The sequence below is a fragment of the Bombus bifarius genome, unplaced genomic scaffold (genome assembly GCF_011952205.1).
Source record: "Bombus bifarius isolate JDL3187 unplaced genomic scaffold, Bbif_JDL3187 scf7180000010271, whole genome shotgun sequence".
NCBI lineage: Eukaryota > Metazoa > Arthropoda > Insecta > Hymenoptera > Apidae > Bombus > Bombus bifarius.
Window position 1 is genome coordinate 6,046,117 of NW_022885586.1, and position 13,169 is coordinate 6,059,285.

Below are 13,169 nucleotides of genomic sequence, written 5' to 3' on the forward strand. Positions count from 1 at the left end.
CTTCCTGTGTCACGTTGTCGCATACATGTCTCTCAATTATTTTGTTCCGCCTCATTGTGGAAATGAATGCGGATCATCGAAGTTTCGGTCTTCTTAGAGATTCTTAAGAACGATTCGTTCTCGAGTTCTTCATATTTGCGACCGATGATCTTTCAAGTATTTTATACAACGCTACTGCAGGGGATATATTCCAGACAACCTTGGATTATGACACAAAGTTCTATTAATGTCGATCATTAAAATGCAAATATTTCTTCGAGATTCTTAGAAACAGTTGTTTTCTAGTTCTCCATATTTGGAATTGGATATCTATAAAGTTTTTTGGTTTCACTACATTAAAAACATGAAATTTCAAGAAATATTCGTGTTTTCGATATTGACTATTAAAGTTCAGATTCATTTCTACAATTCCAGGAAACAATTCACTCTTAGATCCTCCGTCTTTGCAATTTGTCAATTATGAAATATTTCGTTTCACCCTCACAGAAAAATTAAAGCCTCAATTATATTACTATATACTGCGTAAACATTGGCTATTTAAGTACAAATCAATTCCAAGATTTCTAAAAACGTTCCGTTCTTAAATCTTCCTTTCTGAAACTAGACGTCTTTAAAGTACTTCTTTCCATCAAATAAAAAAAAAAAAACAAATTTCGATCAACTCCCTATTATGATACTATGTTACATCAACACAGACTTGTCGAAATTTATCTGCAACTCTTCAAAAGACAATTAATTCCTCATCTAACGTAAGGAAAATCGAACGAAAAGCACGGAACGTGTTCAAAGGGAGGCTATCTCAACGATATTCGCTCGACCATGTTTCTGATAAAAGGAAACAGGTTTCCGATCGGCTCGTTTATCAGCTCATTCCCCGATATCTCAATCCTTCTTTTCCATCTCTCTCTTCTAGCTAGCAGAAACAATCTTTATCTTTGTCATCCGCGGAACACAGAGCTCGCGATTAAAACGCGTGAAAGCAGGGTGCTCTCGAGGCGAGGTATACGCTTATGGATCGGGCTAGGTCATTCGCCACCATAGGCCGAGCACTGTACATGGCGCACGGTGCTCCCAGGTTCCCGATTTCCGTAAAAGTCCAGAAACGCTCTCGCAGCCCATCGGAGCGCGAACTGAGCGCGCTTCAAATGGACTTTACGGTTTCCACGAACGAGAAATAAAGAGGGACCCCAGGCCGACCGGTCGACCTATCGCGGCCTAGCCGCCGCGTTACAACGTGTCGTTTACATCTTAATCCGTGCACTCAGCGTCCCCTCGAAGATACCACGACTGGTGCACGCTCTTGGTCGTATCGTGGTATCCGCTTCCACTTTGCCGCTGGATAAGAGAACGGTACCAACAGGTGCGATTCCAGGCGCGAAACGATCGTCCAAGCGAAACTTCGACACGCTCGATCTTATCGGATGATGCGGCTGCACAGTGTTTAGGGATATTAATATTTGCGCGAGGAATATTGATTGGGCAGATTATCTTGAGATTGTGCTATCTAATTCTTACACGAAAGACACGTTGTTCCCGTTAGGAATGAATGTTACAGTATAATCAGTTTCTTTTTAATTGATAATGTGGAACAAATGCAATTGCATGTGTCTTATTGTTTAATATTAGACGAGAAGTAGATGAGAAATTATTGTTTGTAGTGGTATAGCCTTGAAGAGATGATGGATGTGACCAATGTGATATCGTTACGCTGTTATAACAGTGATTAGACATCCTATGCATACAAACGTTGAAATGTATACATAGCTATCGTTTCGTTTGCTTATCTCGTGTCTCAGAAAAATGCACTCAGAAGAGATATTTCTCATTTATTCCACAAAGTAGTGGAATTGCAACACTATCTTAAAGCAAAAAGCACTAACCCAGAAAACATTGCATATCTACCGATGTTAATGCAGCATATATTCATGCGCGCTGAATTAGAAACGGTAAAACATGTATTACAAAGAGATATCTATCAAATACGTTGCGTATCATCGTCGCAAAATTCCACCGACTGTACCTAATATTTGTATTCTTGTGGTCCTATTTGATTTTGTAAGTCTTCTTCTCGAAATACTCAAAAACAAGAAACTATGTGAACTATCGGATGAACATAAGGAGAAGGAAGTTCTAAACAAGAAGAATTACTCAGAAAAGCGTACTCCTGTTGTTTTCACAGAAGAATGGAGTGAAAAGGGGCTAAACAACGAAGACAAAACAGCGGAGGCTCATTTTTCTATGTACGACTGCAATTTAAACGCAGTCAGAACGCGAATGTAAACGCGACCGTGGCTTAGTGGGACGCTGACCACGGCGTAGGAACGACCCAGGGGACGAGGATCTACACCTCGATGAGCACAGCACGACATTCTCCTTGCCCCTTGCCTCTCTGTTCCCGGTGGTCCCTCGTTTTCTTCCTCCGCGGCCGCTACCAAGAAGAAGGTTCCTTCTCTCTCTCTCTCTCTCACCCTCTCGCTTCTTCTCCTCTCCTCCGCCTTCAACTTCTTCCTCGCGTCTTTTTTTCCACTCTTCCTTCCCCGCCTGTCTCTTTCTCTCTCTTGTCCTGTCTCCGCTCATCGTCCTCGAGCGCGTCCACCACGATTGTCCGGTAAACCATGGTGCGAACCGCTCACCGTGACGAAGGTATCCACCTACAAACGAGGACTTATTCCGAGAGCAGCTCGTGGAAACTCGCGAATACCGACATGGGAATCGGCCGAGCCGAGTTCGCCCCGTCTCGTTAATTATGCCAATGACAACCGGCTGAAACGCAGGATTGAGCTGTTGAACGCGATGGCTCCTGGTTTCGAATCCCACCCCCTCTTATACGTGTCGAAGGGTGTGGAGTAAATTGAGTGGATGTTTGTTAAACTTTCGGAGGGATGATTAGTTTTTGAATAGGTGGAATATTAGATTTTGAATTTTCTTTGTTTGCAAAAGATTGCTTTTTTTTTAGAAAAGAAAGAAATGTTTTAAATTGGCGGAGTAAAAGCTTTGGGTCACTGATTTAGTTGGGAACTTTGAGCATTGGGAGATTTCGTCATTCTATTTAGAAATCTATCCCGCTATGAACTAGCAAATTCAGATTATTTGGTATTACCAAATAACATTAAGAAATATCAAATAATCTGAATTTTTCGCTTAGACTGAGATACATTTTCAAATAGAATAATTAATATCTCTTTTGATCCTATACTAAAGTACACACTTACATGGACACGTTGAACGAGCACCGATAAGGAGCAAAGATAACGTGTTATACAATTTACGCTGAAAGTGAAAATTCGATTCGAAATGAAAAAAAAAAAAGATTAAACATATAGCCACATCCAAATTACCCGTACCATGTATAAAAGGCTGCTTATTGAAACACCAGAGATCGTTACAAAGATAAAGAGTTCCGGCGAATAAAAATATTGAAACAGAAAGTGAAGGAGAGAAAGTAATCCACGAATCACTAGGCTAAACTAAAAACCTGATGATCCATCGTCCTATATGGCAGATACTGATGGAACAACAGAGATAAATGTTAGTGAACGTTTTCGGTGAAAGCCACGGAAGCATAATATAATCGGGATATCATTTAGTGGAACATCGGGGTCTAACGCCGGATATTATTCTTTTACCACGATCTAACGAGGTTGAGCGAGCAAGGAGGTACTCGTTTGCCGAAGAGGATGGCGCGAAGCGATGCGAGGCATGCTGGAAGTCAGGATCAGTTCCTATGCATGCGATTGCATGCGGATGAATAGGGCCTTTGTGTCTTGCGAACGACAGCCAGTACGATATACAATAACGGTTCCCTAAGATTTCTCACGTAAGCCAGGATCTGCATGTAGCCAGGAGAGAGAGATGTGGTTCAACGTTTGCTCCGGTGCATCTGCATTTTATCATAAAACCACGTAAACGCATAACGGGACTCGGGTTCGTCCTCGTGTACTTTCAAACTTTGTCCATGCTCCTTCCTCTATTAGAGCTTCTTATGAGATATTAATTATTCACTGTGTTCAGTTAACAGCGCATTCTGATACATACATAAATATTTACGACATCCTTCAAGCCTTTTCCGAGCTTTCGTTCCATCAGCATTTCCTATGATACACGTAATACACTTGTTTTCTCTGTTTAAGTAGTAGCTCAATTCAAGTAATAGTTCAGCTAAGCATATTTTTGACATTCTTCAAACTTTTCACTTCCGATGATATACGAAATATCACTCGTTCTCTATATTCAATCAACAATAGTTTTTGATACATGTTTTTGATATTTTTCAAAATTTCCCAGATTTTTGAGATAGTAGGATTTTCTATGACTCGTGGAAATATACCACATTTGCCACAGTCACGTAACAGTGGACTTCAGACACATACTCTGATATCTGTTCTTTTGATCAGCCTACTCGCAGTCGATGACAGACCAGATGTATCGCTTATTTTATTCTTCGATATAAACAGCAGAAAACTGACTCCTGAGAATCGTCTTGTAATAAGTTAAATCGTTCGAATTGAATGCTACATATCGCTTTCTCGTAACTGTAATACGATCTATATCTTAATCTATTTTTCTCATAACGCAAACGCTTTAGAAAAGAAAAATATAAAAATCCCATTTAATGTGTCATTAATTCTCAAGTATCTGCTAAATCTCCGACTCAGTCAATAATTCTGTGTCTCACTGTAACAATAAGAATGTCTGACCTACAAATTCTTCGATCATCTGTAAGATTATCTCTCGCTTCAAGTAAAAATTACTATTTCTGCAATTGGACAATCTTCCGTTTTAACTTCCTCGAAGTGCCAATTATTGTTTGAACCAAACAACGGAGAGTTCGAATCTTCCAAAAGTTTCTCAATTTCGCTGCGGTCTGTATATTAAATCCCTCTTGTGAATTCAGGCTGAGCGCAGGTATCGATGAACAGTAACCGGCACGAAGTGTGCGTGTCCGCGCAGGTGGAAAGAGAGACGGGAAAAAGAGAGAAGGAAAAGGCCGGGTAGAGAATGCATCGGTACGCGATGATGTAACGGCGTTATGAATATGTACAAAATAACAAATGGTCCCGGGACAAAGGAACGGTGACAGGGTACGCGCGTGTACCGCTCGTATTCCGGCTGTCGCAGCCTCACTCGTTCCACACGGTACGTGATCGCGGTGTAAAACGGTGTTTCGATTTCAGCCATAACCATTTTTCGCCTGTTCGATACACAGAGAGAAACGAAACACGGGAATAGAGAGAAAGCAACAGAGAACCTTGGTCGTTGGGAATAGGTATAATAACACTCGTGATAATCGCGTTTCCGATTAAGATTCCTCTGGTCGGCAAACAAACGTGCGGCGCACGTGCTCCATTGTACTCGCTGGGAGCAACAAAATGTTTCTCGCGATCATGATTAAAAAAGAAGAATAAAAAAAAAGACAAGATAAAAAAATGGGAAAAACAGGTAGGCGAGAACATCGCACGAACGTTTGATTGATATCTAACTAACGCGTCCAGCCACGGAACGTGGCTCGTCCGTAAACGGAAACTCCATTAAATTTGTTTTTTCGATGCTGACCAAACGGTAGATACTATCGGAGGAAATGTGTAACGGTATCTTTTCAATTCCTCGAGGGTTTCTTACATCGTAGATTTACTCGTAACGTCCTAGAACGGCCGAACCACTATCCTGACTTTAGAAACAAACGAAATAAAAAGTAGAAATAGAAAAAATGAAAGAAGTAGAAAATAACATAGAAACGCAACGATGAAGAACGCAAAACGCAAGGGGGCCGTTGCACCACTGGGGAATTTCGTTGTTGTTAAGGTGGCACTGCGCATCACCGATGCCAGGCAGGAAGTGGGAATCGCCGAAGCAGCGAGGGGGGCATGGAGCGGGGGAGTAGCGGAGCTGAGGGAACAGGGGAACCCGACGCTGCATTGTGGGAGTGAGCGGGCGAGCGAAATAAAAAAAAGGCATTATAGCATTATGCGAACGAACGGGGCCCTAGTGACGCATTTACACGGCTGTTATTATCCCCTTCCCTGTCCCCCACCCCCCTCTACCACCCTCAACTAGGTAGGAAACGTAGGTACCTACGATACCTGCTTACATGCTCTGACAGACGAGACAGTTCGGAAAACCCGACATATGTCGTCCGTACGTATATATACTTGTTTGAATACATTAATAAAAATCGTGGTCGAATTCGAATCCCTCGATTCGGTGATTCTATCGTTCCCACGAACCATTGGTTGCAACCCGGTGGCAGTTAGAACGTTTCGATTTGATTGGGAGCAATGATGCTTTAATTTGTCGATGCCTCGTGTGATATTCAAGATTAGGAAGATTCGATTAACCCTTTGGTATATGTGGATGAGATATTTTACGCTATAACATCGATCACTAACGTTATAAGTGAGATATGATGTAGGTCTTTGTATAATGACGCGAGATGTTTGAATAATGTTCTATAGATTTGGATAAAAATTAATTTGCAAGATATCTCGTCCACATTTCGAATATACTATTCCCCGTGAACACGAAGGAATTGACGATGTCAAACATAGCAATGTTACAACACAAAAGTTTCTGTCAGTTTTCTTTTACCTGTACAAAGTAATATTCCATTGCAAAAATGATAAAACAGATATATCAAGTATTTCGCTTATAGTATTTGATAAATACGTCGCGAGATATCTCGTCTATAAATACAAAGGGGTTAATCTTTAACTGTTTAAGATAGATTCTCGTACTAGCAACAGAAGCAATAATTTTTCAGAATTGTAGAATTGTAGAGAAATAAATATTCTACTTTCAAAAGACTCGGGAGAATTTTCACAGTGACAAGTTGCTCGTTAACAGCCCTTATCGATCGAAATATCCTCATTTCGCCGCCACTCGTTATCAGAATTCGAGGCTCTTCGCTTCAACGTCCCCGTTTCCATCTCCATCGATTCGTAGCTGATTGCCAGCCCGTTGAAAAACCCTTCAGCGACGTACAGTGTGTGGCCGTCGTCCGGTACCGATGACGGATTAGTTTGTTACGGCTTTCGGCTTAACGGAGGGCGCAGGTAGGCCGTGCCGATACGCGTGATTATTTATTGTGCGGACAGATTGGATCATTCAGAACACGCCGATGGGGGTCCCTGTCTATATGGACAAAGATCGACCCGCCACGGGAATATAACTCGATCCAATCGGCGATACACCGCTGCGATATAACCTCCAATTTTGTGTCAGCGGAGATCTGCACGTGGTCAACGGGGAGGTGAACGAAACGTGATGATTGGTGAAATAATTCGCAGCTATATTTAGGTAATTTAACTTCTCTTACGTACACTTTAGACACATGTTTGTAAAGAAAAATGAGATTTAGGAGTAGCTTGTAGGATTAAATCCTGTGATACTACATTTCTATAAATAAAATATTTTCATTCATATATATCATATATGAATATATATATATATATATATATATATATATATATATCATATATGAATATATATATATATATATATATATATATCACATATTGAAGAATAATTGCATTAACGTAATAACCATATTAACGCTTTAACGACGGAGTATGGTAATTGAGATCTTATGTAGAATATAGCCAGATTGTAGTATGCAAATATCAGATGTAAATACATCAGTGGTATGTAATTTAAGTAGTGTTAGATACATAATACAGAAGTGATGATTTATGTCTCTCAGTTTTCTCTGCTTGAAAATTTTCATATCGATACCTTGATTAATTTATAAGATGCAATTTGAACTAAGACATTGCTCATAGTAAAAGCGCCTTGTCGAACTGTGACCCGTGCTGATGTTAACTTATTCACATATTCGCAGAGTTTCGCATAAATATCAAAAAAAACAAATGAAGAAAGATACAATGAATTTCGTGTGCTGACCTTGAATAATTTGATAAAAAGATATTGTAAGTTTAGATATTAAAGATATTAAAGATATATGCTACGAAGAATTAAAAATATATAATGTGTGATTCAAGTAGCTGACCAGTAGAAGAAATATGGTAACAAAAATGTTTCATGAAATGTATTTAATCTTGTGTACCGAGAACATAATTAGTAATCAGTTGTACGACAGACATATTGTTAGCGTTCGCGTCCACGATCGTTGCATACTCGTATGCGCTTAAACTGGTTTGCCGTTGAGTTTTATTTGAAAAACAAAGTAATTATACGTAGATAAACATCGTAGCCATTGGTCAAACAGAATGCGTTAAAAACGTGGAACAATGTCAGCCGCGCGCGGTCTTATCAATGCCTAGAGAAATTATGACTAGCAGCCATCACTCTATTGGTTTTATATCGTGTTATTGCTCACGCAGCTACCGCCATTAGACTAATTGCGTTTAATTGTCCAGCCCCCGTTTCGATTATTCGGGGAATGATACAGCATAGTCTGTTAATGGAATAGATAACTTTTGTGTGACGCGAATTTTGTCGAAGATAGCCGCTTTTAGATATTTATCTGTTCAATATTTTACTGTAACGATCGATTTTTCATACGTAGCTTCTACAAAATGAAAGTTAAATTCCTTGTACGCTAAAAAAAAAAAAAAAAGAGAGAGAAAATAGATTGTCCTTTACAACTGATATTTGATTCTAGAAACTAATCTTGCATATGTAGTTTGCGTGAAATAAAAATTGCCAATCAAATGAATTTTGATGTTTCTTATTTTGCTCGTATTTTTTAGATTGAAGAAAAAGTAGACGTATCATGATTGATTGTTAAAAAAAAAAAAGAAGTTAACGGAGTTTCACGGAGGAAACACAGAAATAAATTTGGTATCTAGTTTAGCCCGGCATAACGATCCGATGTTTCCCAAGGAAGCGCGTGAGTCAGATGCAACGGAACTTCACCGTTTTTACGTTCGCATTACCATAACCTTTCGAAACCTTCCGAAAGTTTTATCGCCCATACCTCCCGCCATTGTATAACTAGGTTGTAACTACAGTTAGCAGAACTGCGCTGAAACGGCGTGCCGCTATCGACTGCTATTATCAAGTCAAGGACTACATTTTTGCAAGCACCAATTACGGTATCCATGTCTGTCATACGTCACTAAGTGACGAATATTGAGAGATACATACGTGTATATATAGCAACATGTAGATCGTAGACCAAAGTTCAAAACTTTGTAACATACTTCGTACGGTCCGAGGTTCCCAGTAGAATTAGGACCATCTGTGATCAGACATAATCACCAACGTAAATCGTTGTAATCTCCTTTTGGTAATGAAATAATCCTTCGTTTCTTTGGGTTTCATTTTTGCAAATCTGATTTCATTGTATAAGTAATTATGATGTTAATACGAATATAAAAAATAATAATAACGCCGTTATACGTTGTACTTTAAAATATAAAACATAAGTAAAATCGGTATAATCTTTCCCAATCCTAACATTTGTATGGCAACACGGAGGCTAGTAAATTCCTTTCAATTAATTTTTTACCATTCGACGTAGTGTCAAAAGAATCCCCTTTGTATATCGTTGTACATAACATTTAGACGGTAAACGTTCAAAGATGAACGTTTTGATCATAAAATGAAGTAGAATAAGGACCGCCGTTTTATCGGCGTATCATAAAGAGAACAAAATCGTAATACCGTTTCGACATCATATTACATAAACGAACATTGATAAAAATTATGTTTAACATTAGTAAATGCCTATTGGCTTATGCGCGTGACATTACACAAACCACGAACATTCCCGCTACCCCGTGCGATTTCATCGCGATTCCAATCGTGCTAGGACAATCCATCGGTAACATAGTGGCGAACAGCTGGCCCGGGGATTTGGGGAGAGGGAGAGAGAGCGTTCTTGGAGATCGCGGCTCGAATCGGTGGGAGCGTTTTCATTTAGACGTAGATTATTCCTAGATGCTTCTCTCATAAATATTAAACAGGCGGCGCGCGCGTTCTCGGATTCACGCAGGCGAAACGTTGCCGTACTTTTTACTCTGGAACCTTGTCCCGGCTGCTGCCGGGCTGCTGTGCCCGCCGCTGTACCCCTGTTCCTTCTTCCCTCTATATACCTCACGCCCCCTTCACCCTACGGCGACGATCTGTCGCTCATTGAGTATGCATCGGCGATATCGACAGGCGGGGGCTGTTACCAGAGTGCCTCGCTGTTTCGCCTTGGGCGATGTCGGAAGCCGTTGCTGGTCCCAGCAATATCAACGACGCCAGCAACGAGGTCATCCTATCTTGTTCCCTCTTTGTTTATCCCTTGGCGGAGGTTCGCGCGCGACCACCGGCTGACAGGAGTAATTTTTGCACTCGCGCGGGGCGGCCATTCGACGTGGCTGCGTAGAACCACTCACACATAGAAGAGTGTACGCGTGTTTATACATTCTCCAGGATGCTGGAGGAAAAGAGATAACAGCGTGCCACCGTGCCGTTCTAGTGGCCATCGGCGTTATACCCGCTTCGCACACGCTGCCTCTACTTCTTCGTATTTTTCGTACTCTTCTCCTTGTTCGTATATTCTTCTCCTGCTTGCTCCTCCTCTTCTTCTTCTCCTTCTTCTTCTCCCTCTTTCGTCCTTTCGTTTTTCCTCTACCCCTTATGTATTCCGTCGCGAGGCGGTGCTGACTCGTCACGCGAATTTGCATACATTTCGAGCTGTGGTCAGTGCATTTTTTGCGAGAATTCCTGCTGCCGTCTGGTTACGCATGTCCCGCCATGACGCGGCTAGACTGATTACGACAATCGATGTCTAAACGGAAAATTTCTTTTCGAGAACCGATACTTTATTCACGATAGGAGAGATCGTCTCTAGACAGTTTCGTTACGCGACAAGCCGCGAACGTTCCCACTGTTTTCCATCTATAAAACAACTCTTCTAAATAGCCAACAAGTTTTCTCCCGTGCGAGCCAACGTACCATCCCTTCGCGTCGAAGAATCTACACCTGCGTCATGCTATGACAACAACATACCGTGGTCTTCGAACAAAAAAAGGCGGACGTAACTCGCGAGCGAATATCTCATGGACAAAAGCGAGCAACCCCGACGTTGTCAGCCCTTAGGGGCCTCCAATGTTCTTCTTCGTATGCCGCGTGTGTCACGCTGGCTGTAAATATCAATAAACAAAGCCAGTGGCAGTGGGCAAATGCCCGGAGCCCAGCCCCGACAATGAAATAAACCACGCCGCGATGAGGTTTTAGTTCTGGCCCCTTTGTCGGGCGCCATCTCCTGCGCGCAAGCACGCTCCGCTTTTTCACCGAGCAATTAGAAAGAGATTTATTTGCGCCGGCACGCCAGCCACACGCTTGCCAATAAGACAGACTGCGAGAAGGAGGCAAGCTCGCGAGTGTTCGACTAGCAACATATTTTTCGGCCGATACGCGTATCGTACCGCCCAACCACCATTTTATACAATGCACACATAGTGACACGTGCATTCTTAACGCGTGTATTCTATGACTAGTACGCGAACTTGCAACACATGTACTCAAGTAAAGAACCGCGAGTTTCAACGGACCGATGCGCCTCACGAAACGTGAAACAATGTCGGCCACGAGTATTTCTTTCGAGGTTAGACAAACCCGCTGTTGCGGTTTTAATGAACTCGTTTTGACGTGACGATGCCTCCCCGTACCTCCTCCCCCTTTTCTCTTTGCTTTCTCCGTTTTGCTCGTCGTTCTAACCACATCGTCCCTTGCCCCTTGTTCACCGCTGGCCTCCGGCTCCGTGCTTCACGGAGCCGACTTAGTTAATTAAAGTAACCGTACGGTTTTTGATTGACGCCCAAGGCGTAAAAAGTCGTGGACTCCGTGTACGTATCCGACACCCAACGCTCGCTCGTCGGTTACGCAATGGCGGATCACCGAGGGTTGACACAGAGAACTGACAAGAAGCGTCTTCTCCGGTGATTGATAAGAGTTCCAGTTTCTTTGATTAATATTCGAGAGTTGAGTGTGCGGTTTATAGCAGGTTCTACGGGGAAAATATCCTCGGTATCCGAGTTTCCTATGTACTACGTTACGAAGGTTTCAGAACTTGAAATTCTTACAATTGGGAATTAACGAAGATAAAATATTTTATAAACGTCAGAAATAATTCAAGCTTTTTCGTAAAGTCTTAGAAGAAAGCGTGAATTTAAAAAATACACGGTGATTTCGAAACATAAAGCATTTACGAAGATTTGAATATTTGATAAAGTTTGAAAAGAATCTAAGTTTTTTATAACGTTTTAGAATGAAACATACGTTTCGAAACTTCTATGTTGATTTCACATTACAAAAATAGGATAATTTATAACCATTATAAATGATCTCGATTTATCGTGGCTCTTTAAAATCAAGCGTAAGAAGTTAAAGATTTCAGAGCTCAAAAAGGGAATGAAATATAAAATATTCTATATATTCCAAAAACGATCCAGATTCCTCGTTACGCTTTTGAATTAATCTACAGGACAGGAACACAAGAATTCCAGCAATTATTCATGTTACATGTAATCAGTGTTTTTCTTATCCCAGTGTTTTGTCGTAGAAAATTTACATACAAAGTTGCAACTCTCGATTTCCCAGAAAAGGAAGCACCGTATAAAACGTAACGTAGATGTGGTAAAAAAGCCGGCCCTCCGCTTCCGGAATTTTTTCTACGCGCAGGGTTAACGCGCACCGTTTACCTGGTACTCGCAAAACATACGAAACGTAGAGCTTCAGCTCGATGTCTGTTCCTCTCTCGCTCTTTGCGCTCGCCTAGCCGAGCCATGCTTACGTAAGATTGAGCAGCGCGTCACGTGCACGCGGCGCATGTATAGATCGCGCTAAGACACAAAAAAATACCGCATGTGCAATCCTAACAGCGGCACAAGCGCATTAGTATCCGCCGCACAGGCCGAACTCGACGTTCCGCGCGCGGCGTGTAGGCAGAGAAACAGGCAAAAGAAACGATAGTTACGAAACGAGCAGTTCCTCTCTTCTTTTTCTCTTATTTTTTCATCTTTTTTCCTTCGTTCGTTCTTCTTCGTCGACGTCAGTTTGCAACCCAGTAGCGCGACTACGGTACGACGGTATTATGTAGATTCTTCATAACGTGGCTGAATACGATCGAAAGCTGCACAATCCTTCCTTCATCATCGATATATCCGTCCAGTCGCTGTACCAACGTCGATAAAAACCCCTCCTCCTCTCTCCTCCGACTC

At 41.6% G+C, this 13,169-nt stretch overlaps 1 protein-coding gene across 3 annotated transcripts in view; it reads left to right on the top strand.

Moving 5' to 3' along the window:
* LOC117216313 (homeotic protein distal-less) overlaps positions 1–13,169 on the top strand; it is a 94,449-nt gene that overhangs the window by 73,404 nt on the left and 7,876 nt on the right. The window lies entirely within an intron of this gene.